Source organism: Hypanus sabinus, chromosome 8 (assembly GCF_030144855.1).
Source record: "Hypanus sabinus isolate sHypSab1 chromosome 8, sHypSab1.hap1, whole genome shotgun sequence".
Classification (NCBI taxonomy): domain Eukaryota; kingdom Metazoa; phylum Chordata; class Chondrichthyes; order Myliobatiformes; family Dasyatidae; genus Hypanus; species Hypanus sabinus.
This window is the reverse complement of record NC_082713.1, coordinates 16,294,773-16,305,833: the sequence shown is the minus strand read 5'-3', so window position 1 is coordinate 16,305,833 and position 11,061 is coordinate 16,294,773.

The following is an 11,061-nucleotide window of genomic DNA, read 5'->3' as shown; positions in this document are numbered from 1 at the left end:
CATCACATCCAGACTAACTGAATAAATTTCATTGCTGTTGTTCTGCTGAACACGGTAGGCCTGCTATCTTGGCAGCAGAATGTGTGGTGACACTTGTGGGCTGGCCCCAGCACATTGTTAGGTTGTTAATGCAAATGATATATATTACCTCATGTCTCAATGTACAGGTGATTGATAAATAGGTAGATTGATCGTTCAAATTTAATTGTCACTCAACCATACATGAATACAGTCAAATAAAACAACATTCCTCTAGGGTCAAGATGCAAGTTCCAGTAGCAACAGTTGTACACAGCACAGGGCACATATAACACATACAAGACAGCAGTAAACATGCAGTCACACACAAAATAATAATACACCTCAAGTCCCTGAGTGTCAACTCCTGTAGACTAATGGTGCATGGGATGTTGTCATCAAGAACAAGCCTGCAGAAGTCTGATCATCAGACGCTCTTAAAGTGCAGCTGCAGAGAAATGCAATCCAGATTGTCTTTCACCAAGCGAACACTGGAGAGCAGTACCAACAGTTGGAGGCCGGCCCCTCCCCCCCAGCCCCCTGGAGAGCAGGAAATGCTGCAACACACTCCATGTAGAAAAACACAGTGTGCCCTCCCTGGGGTGGATGCAAGAAAACACCTGGTGGCATGAGGCCCTGGTCTGGACTACAACTGAGACCCCGCAGCTCCCTCGCCATCGGTCTCAGCATTTAACTGAACTTGCAATATTCCACATTGCCAATGTCCGACAGGTAGATAGATGGATAGATTCATAGATATGTAGATGGATAAATAAATAAATAGATAAATAAACGAGTCCATGAAATGAGTCCATTAGATTGTTGAAGAGATGAGATCTGTGTGAGGTGGGTCATCTTCCATTTATAAGATGCCCATCACTAAATGCATTAAAACTGTTTTGAAAACAAAATATTTTGAATGCTGGACATCTCTCTCTAAAGCCAGCTCCTGTTTCTACATGGGAATCATCACCATTGCTTTTATGTAATATGTCATTATTACTTATCATCCTTCTAGTTGTCCGACCTAGCAGGGGAGATTTTTATTGAGTAATACAGCACAGGAACTGGCCCTTCATTTAGATCACTCGGGGTGCCTATCTCATCCAGTCCCATTCGCTTACATCCCTCCAACCCTTTCCTATCCACGTACCTGTTTAAATGTCTTTTGAATGTTGTTACTGTACCTGCCTCAGTCACCTCTGTGGAGAAGGCCATCTACATGAGCACATTGAGCACATCTACATGAAGCGCTTTTGTAGGAAATCAGCAACCATCATCAGAGATGCCCTCCTCCCAGGCCATGCTCTTTCTCAATGCTGCCATCAGATAGAAGATACAAGAATCTCAGGACCTGCACCACCAGGTTCAGGAAGAGTTACTACCCCAAAACCATCAGGCTTTTGAACAAAGGGGATAAATACACTCACGAGGAAATCTGCAGATGCTGGAAATTCAAGCAACACACACAAAATGCTGGTGGAACACAGCAGGCCAGGCAGCATCTATAGGGAGAAGCACTTTCGACGTTTTGGGCCGAGACCCTTCGTTAGGAGTAACTGAAAGGAAAGATAGTAAGAGATTTGGGGGGGGAGGGGGAAATGCGAAATGATAGGAGAAGACCGGAGGGGGTGGGATGAAGCTAAGAGCTGGAAAGGTGATTGGCGAAAGTGATACAGAGCTGGAGAAGGGAGCTTCTCCACGTCCCATTCCCATTCTGATATGTCTGTCCATGGCCTCCTCTACTGTCAAGATGAAGCCACACTCAGGTTGGAGGAACAGCACCTTATATACTGGCTGGGTAGCCTCCAACCTGATAGCATGAACATTGACTTCTCTAACTTCCGTTAATGCCCCTCCTCCCCTTCTTACCCCATCCCTGATATATTTAGTTTTTCTCCCCTCTCTTTTTTCTCTTTCTCTGCCCATCACTCTGCCTTTTCTCCATCTCCCTCTAGTGCTCCCCTCCCCCCTTCTTTCTCCCTAGGCCTTCCATCCCATAATCCTTTCCCTTCTCCAGCTCTGAATCCCTTTTGCCAATCACCTTTCCGGCTCTCAGCTTCACCCCACCCCCACCGGTCTTCTCCTATCATTTCACATTTCCCCCTCCCCCTCCTACTTTCAAATCTCTTACTATCTTTCCTTTCAGATAGTCCTGATGAAGGGCCTCGGCCCGAAACGTCGACAGTGTTTCTCGCCGCCTGGCCTGCTGTGTTCCACCAGCATTTTGTGTGTGCTGGCTGGATAACTATGCTCACTTGCCCCATCCATTGAGATGTTCCCACAAGCAATGATCTAAGGACTCCTTATCTTGTTTTCTCATGTTCTCATTATTTACTTATATTTGCATTTACAGAGTTTGTTATCTTCTGCATTCTAGTTGATCTTTTATTTCTCCTGTTATAGTTACCTTTCCTGCACGTACATAGCATGCCCACAATGCTCATCAGAACAGCATAGGACACAGCAAGCATCAAAACAACAACTGCAAAGCAAGCCTCTTTCCTCCCTCCCACTCAGCACACACATGGACAGTCTTCCAACTCCAGAACAGGCTTCTGGTCTCTAGCCTCCATTCTCCAGGCTTTGACTATCAGCTTTCAACTTACAGATTTCTGATTGACACCCGGACTAGCTAATAATGAAACCATGAACTCCAGGCTCTCACCTCAAGGTAATACCCATTGGTTTTTATTTCTCTTTCCCCAGGAAACAGACTGTGTGCCTTTACCTACCCTATTATGCCACTTATGAATTCCACTATACAACCATCCCTTTGCCCTTGGAGAAGTCCCAGATTGCCTGACCTCTCCCTATACCTCAGGCACTCGGGTCCTGGCAACATTCTCATACATGTGATCAGGAGACTGCTTGATTGCTATATAATGTCAGCTGGAACACTAATATGCCTCACAGAAGGTAATCTGATGTCCTGTCCTGGTTGAATTCAAAACTCCTCTGAACAAAGCATTATGAACAAAGCAGATGAGCTTAGAGCGTGGATCAGTATGTGGAGTTATGATGTTGTGGCCATTACAGAGACTTGGATGGCTCAAGGATAGGAATGGTTACTTCGAGTGCCAAGCTTTAGAAGTTTCAAAAAGGACAGGGAAGGAGGCAAAAGAGGTGGGGGCATGGGACTGTTGATCAGGAATAGTGTCATGACCGCAGAAAAGGAGGAATTCACGGAGGGATTGTCTATTGAGTCTCTGTGGGTGAAAGTTAGGAACAGGAAGGGGGTCAATAACTCTACTGGGTGTTTTTTTATAGACTCTCCCAGTTGTAACAGGGACATTGAGGAGCTGATAGGAAGACAGATTCTGGAAAGGTGTAATAATAACAGGGTTGTTGTGGTGGGAGATTTTAATTTTCTAAATATTGATTGGCATCTCCCTAGAGCAAGGGGTTTAGATGGGGTGGAGTTTGTGGTGTTCAGGAAGGTTTCCTGACACAATATGTGGATAAGCCTACAAGAGGCGAGGCTGTACTTGATCTGGTATTGGGAAATGAACCTGGTCAGGTGTCAGGTTTCTCAGTGGGAGAGAATTTTGGAGATAGTGATCATAATTCTATCTCCTTCACCAGAGTATTGGAGAGGGATAGGAACAGACTAGTTAGGAAAGCATTTAACTGGAGTGCAGGGTAATATGAAGCTATGAGGCAGGAATTTGGAAGCATAAATTGGGAACAGTTGTTCTCAGGAAATGTACGGAAGAAATGGGGCAAAGTTCAGGGGATATTTGCATTATGTTCTGCATAGGTACATTCCAATGAGATAAGGAAAGGATGGTAGAGTACAGGAACCATGGTGTACAAAGGCTGTTGAAAATCTAGTCAAGAAGAAAAGAAAATCTCATGAAAGGTTCCAAAACTAGGTAATGATAGAGATCTAGAAAATTATGCTAGCAGGAAGGAAATTAAGAATGAAATTAGGAGAGCCAGAAGGGGCCATGCGAAGGCCTTGCTGAGCAGGATTAAGGAAAACCCCAAGGCATTCTACAAGTATGTGAAGAGCAAGAGGATAAGACATGAGAGACTAGGACCAATCAAGTGGGACAGTGAAAAAGTGTGTACAGAAGCGGAGGAGTTAGGAGAGGTACTTAATGAATACTTTGCTTCAATATTCACTATGGAAAAGGATCTTGGTGATGACAGGGATGAATTACAGTGGACTGAAAAGTTTCAGCATACAGACATTAAGAAAGAGGATGTGGTTAGAGCTTTTGGAAAGTATCAAGTTAGATAAGTCACCAGGGCTGTACGAGGTATACCGCAGGCTACTGTGAGAGGTGAGGGAGGTGTTTGCTGAGCCTCTAGCAATGATCTTTGCATCATGAATGGGTTCAGGAGAAGTTTCAGAGGATTGGTGGGTTGCAAACTTTGATCTCATATTCAAGAAAGGGAGTAGAGATAGCCCAGGAAATTATAGACCAGTGAGTCTTACTTCAGTGGTCAGTAAGTTGATGGAAAAGATCCTGAGGGGCAGGATTTATGAACATTTAGGAGGCAAGATGTGATTAGGAATAGTCAGCATGGCTTTGTCAAAGGCAGGTTGTGCCTTATGAGCTTGATTGAATTTTTTGAGGATGTGACTAAACACATTGATGAAGGTAGAGCAGTAGATGTAATGTATATGGATTTCAGCAAGGCATTTGATAAGGTATCCCATGCAAGGCTTATTGAGAAAGTAAGGAGGCATGGGATACAAGGGGACCTTGCTTTGTGGATCCAGAATTTGCCTGCCCACAGGTAAAGACTGGTTGTAGATGGGTCATATTCTGCATGGAGGTTGGTGACCAGTGGAGTGCCTCAGGGATCTGTTCTAGGGCAACCTTCTCTTTGTGGTTTTTATAAATGACCTGGATGAGGAAGTGGAGGGATGGGTTAGTAAATTTACTGATGACACAAAGGTTGGAGGTGTTGTATATAGTGTGGAGGGCTGTAGGGCTGTCAGAGGTTACAGCGGGACATCGATAGGATGCAAAACTGGGCTGAGAAGTGGCAGGTGGAGTTCAACCCAGATAAGAGTGAGGTGGTTCATTTTGGTAGGTCAAATATGATGGCAGAATATAGTATCAATGGTAAGACTCTTGGCAGTGTGGAGGATCAGAGGGATCTTGCGATCCAAGTCCAGAGGAAACTCAAAGCTGCTGCACAAGTTGACTATGTGGTTAAGAAGTCATTGGCCTTCATCAACTGTGAGATTGAGTTTAAGAGCAAAGAAGTAATAGGCATCCATTAGTCTCGTGAGACCATGGATTTGTGCCTTGGAAGGTTTCCAGGGTGCAGGCCTGGGCAGGGTTGTATGGGAGACCGGCAGTTGCCCAAACTACAAGCCTTCCCCTCTCCACTCCACCGACGTTGTCCGAGGGAAGGGCACTAGGACCCATACAGCTTGGCACCGGTGTCATCGCAGAGTGATGTGTGGTTAAGTGCCTTGTTCAAGGGAACAACACGCTGCCTCAGCTGAGGCTCAAGCCAATGACCTTCAGGTCACTAGACCGATGCCTTATCCACTAGGCCATGCACCAATGAGCAAAGTAATGTTGCAGCTACTGTATATAGGACACTGGTCAGACCCCACTTGGAGTACTGTGCTCAGTTCTGGTCATGTCAGTACAGGAAGGATATGGAAGCAATAGAAAGGGTGCAGAGGAGATTTACAAGGATGTTACAAGTTTGGGAAGCATGCCCTATGAAAATAGGTTGAGTGAACCTGGTCTTTTCTCCTTGGAGCGATGAAGGATGGGAGGTGACCTGATAGAGGTGTATAAAATGTTGAGAGGCATTGATCGTGTGGATAGTCAGAGGCTTTTTCCAGGGCTAAAATGCCTAACACGAGAGGGCATGGTTTTAAAGTGCTTTGGAAGTAGTTACAGAGGAGATGTCAGGGTTAAGTTTTCAATGCAGAGAGTGGTGAGTGCATGGAACGGGTTGCCAGCAACAGTGGTGGAGATGGATATGATAGGGTCTTTTAAGAGACTCCTGGATAGGTACATGGAGCTTAGAAAAATAGAGGGCTATGGGTAACCCAAGGTAATTTCTAAAGTAAGTACATGTTCAGCACAGCATTGTGGACAGAATGGCTTGTATTGTGCTGTAGGTTTTCTATGTTTCTATGATGTTTGGTCTGAACAACAACTGAACCTCTTGACCATGTCTGCATGCTTTTATGCATTGAGTTGCAGCCACATGATTGGCTGATTAGATATTTGCATTAACAAGTAAGTATACAGGTGTGCCCATTGAAATACTGACTGTATTTCTAACATTTGATGAAAGAACTTTGACTTCAAGTTTAATTTTCCTACTCCACATATGCTACCCGACCAGCGGAGTATTTCCAGCGTTTTCTGTTCAAACGTGTTATAATCAGAGCAGCAGAGATGGTGTTGCTGTAGTTCATAATTTCCTTTGTCAACTTGAATTGTAGAGGTTAATATTAATAAAAATAAAGAGACACATCATCAAAATAAGGAAAGCATTTTATTCAGTTCAGTAGATCCACTGTGGGAATTAAAGATTATATAAAAACAAAAACAATAGCAATGGAAAATACTTGAATGCATCTGTGGTAAACAGTGTAAGAAAGTAAATATCCTCAAAATGTTTCTACAGCTGTGACTCAAATTAGGGAACTATTTCATTCTTTAATTTGAATTCACGTTTTCCATCAAACGCTCAAACATGTCATATCAGGGAAATAAGAATGAAAGTTGCCTATGAGACAAATTACTCAGATTCAATGTCATCACCACAGAAATTAAACAGACTTGCCTAAGAATTGGGTTGGTAATGTTTAAAAGTGATTTCACCTGCATTTGATACTCCAACAAATAGCCTTTGGAAAATTTGATCAAGTATTTTCATGTCAGATAAAATAAGATTAAGGATTCTCTTTATTCGTCAGTGAAATGTGTTGTTGGCATTAAATCAAGTCAGTGAGGTTTGTGCATGTGTTGCCAATGCTTCTGGCACTAACATAGCATGCCCACAACACACTGACCCTTACTGTATGCCTTTGGTTTGTGGGAGGAAACTGGAGCAACTGAAGGAAATGCACACGGTGATGGGGAGGATGTACAAACGCATTACAGATAGAAATGGGAATCAAACCCTGATCCTATAGCTACCGTTTTTTACCCTGCTAGCTAGGGGACAGATTGAAATGAGAGGATTCTACATTCTCTTGTGCCTGAACATGGTACAAGTTACTCATCATATTCGTGTGTTGGACGGTTTTCCATGGCAAGACGACTCTTATAGTCATGAATTAAAGCTGCTCGGTGGAACCTGCATGCAATACTCAACATTTTCACTGGAACTCTGAGTACGTCTTACTACGTTAATGCTTTTTCTGCAGATTTGAGGGAGGTGTGCTTCCATCGGGGGTCCTGACTGTACAGTTTCAGGACTGACTACAGGCCACTCAACCAATTCCCAAGGCCCAAGGAGTGTGTTGCAATTCATCGTTCCACACGTAACTGCTGACCAGTTCTTTAAATGGGTGGCTCAGTTGCACCATCACTGGTAGTAAGATCATCTTGGAGCCTCAGCTTCCTACTAGGGCTGGGTCACAGAACCTCAGGACCATTGGCAAAGGAATGTTCATCTGCGAGGAATCAATTTCCACAGTGTCCTGAGACACCATTTCTCTAATGATCAATACCAGGCATGAAAGTCTGCAGCTCGGTCTTGTACTTAGACTGTCCCACCAGGGTCACATTGATTCTAGACTTCCTGAGACATAACTACAGAGTTGTCATCCAGGCATCGGTTAGAGTTACAGAACAAATCAGCATAGAAGTAGGCCCTTTGGCCCATCTCATCCACATGGCCATAGTACCCACCAAACTGCTCCCATTTGTCTGCATTTGGCCCATGTGCCTCTATACCCCTCCACCCCCATCTATGTACTTAACCACCAACATCAATCATAAGGAGACACCTCTACCTTTTAATCAACAGAATGGCTTTCCTTGCTCTTATCGTACAGGATCCTGTGGATCATTGGAAGATTTTCCTGATAGTGAATGCCTCATTTCCAGAATGAACAAACAGTCCAGATGAAGGGAAAGGCATCATCCATCATCAAAAAACCCCGCCATCAAGGCTATGCCTTCTTCTTGCAACTACCATCAGGCAGGAGGTACAGAAATCTGAAGTCCCACACCACCAGGTTCAAGAACAACTTCCCTTCAGCCATTTGGTTCTTGAACCAACTGGTGTTACTATTCTGAGATAGCGATTTCATCCCGAATCATTATCTCAGAATAATAACAATATGACCACCTTGATCTACAATAGACATTTTTTGTTCCAAGTGTGGTCCTTCATGTATAATTTTGTATAATTTATGTTTAATTTATGTTTTCCTTAAGAATGCACTGTCTCTACTGCCATGTGCCCATAACACTATTGCAAGTAAGTTTTTCTCTGCGCTTGTACAAAAGTACTTTTTGGGAAAAAAAGACAAGGTTAGCTTTATTTGTCACATGTACATCGAAGCAAACAGTGAAATGCCTCTTATCACCACATTTCCAGTACCAACATGGCACGCCCACAACTTACTAACCAGAACCCATACATCTTTGGAATGTCAGAGTAAAAACTGGAAACCCAAGCAGTCCCGGGAAGAATGTACATATCCCTTACAGACAGTGACGGGAATTGAACCGTGATGCTGATTGCTGGCTGGTGCTGTAAAGCGTTGTGCTAACCGATACGCTACCGTGCCGTCCACATGACATTAAACTCGACTTTGACTTTCAGGAGATTATTGAAACCCATTCCAGACAAAGTGACTGATCTTCCATTTCATTTAACTTCAGCATTGTCTGTTAGTAATGAGGGATATATAACAAGCCCCAGTATGTTTCCTGGCAGGATTACACTGTTCATTACACACCAGGGAATGAATCCTTGACACAATGACTCAAATGCTTTGCTGCAATTATATACAAGACTGATTTTGTGAGGACAGGAAGTTATTTTTACATTGCCTGACTGAGCAAGGGTTCTCATACCTAGAAGAGGTAGTTACAGCCCCTTCCTAATTTGGCCCTGGTTGGTTTCATGGCATTTATCTCACTGATGAGAATGTCTATGAATACTCTTCATCTCTATACCGGCTGCCATGCTCTTCCTGCACACCAATCTCTGTCTCAAAACCTGCTCCATCCACCTACCCATCTTCTCCCACAACTCCCGTTCCATCTCTCACCCGTAAAAGACCCTACTTACTCCAGACTTATCCTCTCTCCCACTGGGCAGAAGATCAAGTATGGGCCACCAGGCTCAAGGGATCTGCTATTAACAGATTCTTGAATAGACCTCTTGTATGATAAGATGGACTCTTGACCTCACAATCTACCTCATTATGATCTTACACTTTATTGTTTATGCTTTATTCTGCATTGTTAATATTTTTCCTTATTCCACTTCACTGCCCTCTGTAATGGTTTGATCTGTATGAACAGTATGCAAGAAAAGCTTTGGTACATATAAAAATAATAAACCAATGCCAATGCAAACAGACCTTCCAGTCTTTAATTCAGCTGTCACTTTCACCTCTTTAGGACATTAAACCATTACTTTACTTAACTTTATTATCACCATATAATTGATATTAGAGTGTACAATCATCACAGCGATATTTGATTCTGCGTTTTGCGTTCCCTGAAGTACAAATCGAAGTAAATATAATAAAAATTTAAATGATAAATCATAATTAGAAAATAGAAAAGGGGAAGTACGGTAGTGCGAGTCAGGTCCGGATATTTGGAAGGTACGGCCCAGAGCCAGGTCAGGATCTGTTCAGCAGTCTTATCACAGTTGGAAAGAAGCTGTTCCCAAATCTGGCCGTACGAATCTTCAAGCTCCTGAACCTTCTCCCGGAGGGAAGAGGGACAAAAAGTGTGTTGGCTGGGTGGGTCGTGTCCTTGATTATCCTGGCAGCACTGCTCCGACAGTGTGCGGTGTAAAGTGAGTCCAAGGATGGAAGATTGGTTTGTGTGATGTGCTGGGCTGTGTTCACGATCTTCTGCAGCTTCTTCCGGTCTTGGACAGGACAACTTCCATAACATTGTAGCACATTACAGGTCCTCATAATTCTGCTCTATACCCTCTCCAAAGTTTCCATATTCCTCCTACACTCTCAGTCCTGATGCAGCTTCTCAATCCAAAACATTGACCTCCCTTTTTCCCCTCACATACTGTTTAACATGCTGAGTTCTTTGAGCAGTTTGTTTTATTTTTCACTCCAGATTCCAGCATCTGCAGACTATTGCGTCCCATTATGCATTGCAGCTGCCAGGCTGCTGTGCGGACTGCGCCTTTAAGAGCAGCTGCCCTACTGAAGTTGGTGGACAGCTGCAGGGTGCAGAGGCTGAGACACAAGAGTTTCTGCAAAGCCCTGGGATTTGGGAGGAACACACACAGAGCTTTGGTTACTTTGGGAAACGGACAGGTCTAGAGTATCACATGATTCTGGCTGAAAAGCACCCATTATTTCCTCAAGCATCATTTTATCCAACGTCACTGTTTAACAACAGCAAAAAAAAATGTTGGGAGAAATCCAGTTGCTAGATTGTGATTATTAACCATGCAGACTTCAACAGTTGTAGACTAATAGATGTTCCTGAAGCTTTCTATTAAATGATGCAAATGGTAGAGAAGACCTTAAAACCATAAGAGAAAGGAACAGAAATAGGCCATAGAGTCAATCGAACCTCTCCTCCTTTTGATCAAAGCTGATTTATTATCGCTCTCCAGCCTTCCTCCATAACCTTTGACACCCTTACTCATCAAGAACCCATCAACCTCTGCTTTAAATATAAAATATGTTAGAATTGTTGGAAAAATGTGTAACAGTCAAGTGAAATGATTTTGCCTGTGGTACGCTGCAATGCAAATTCAAATGTAGCCCCAAAAGTAGTGCATTTAATGTACAGTACATAATGTATGTATTAACGCCAATTATAATTACTGTGGGTATTGCCATGTATACTGTTTACTCTTTGAACTTCGTGTGAACACGAACAG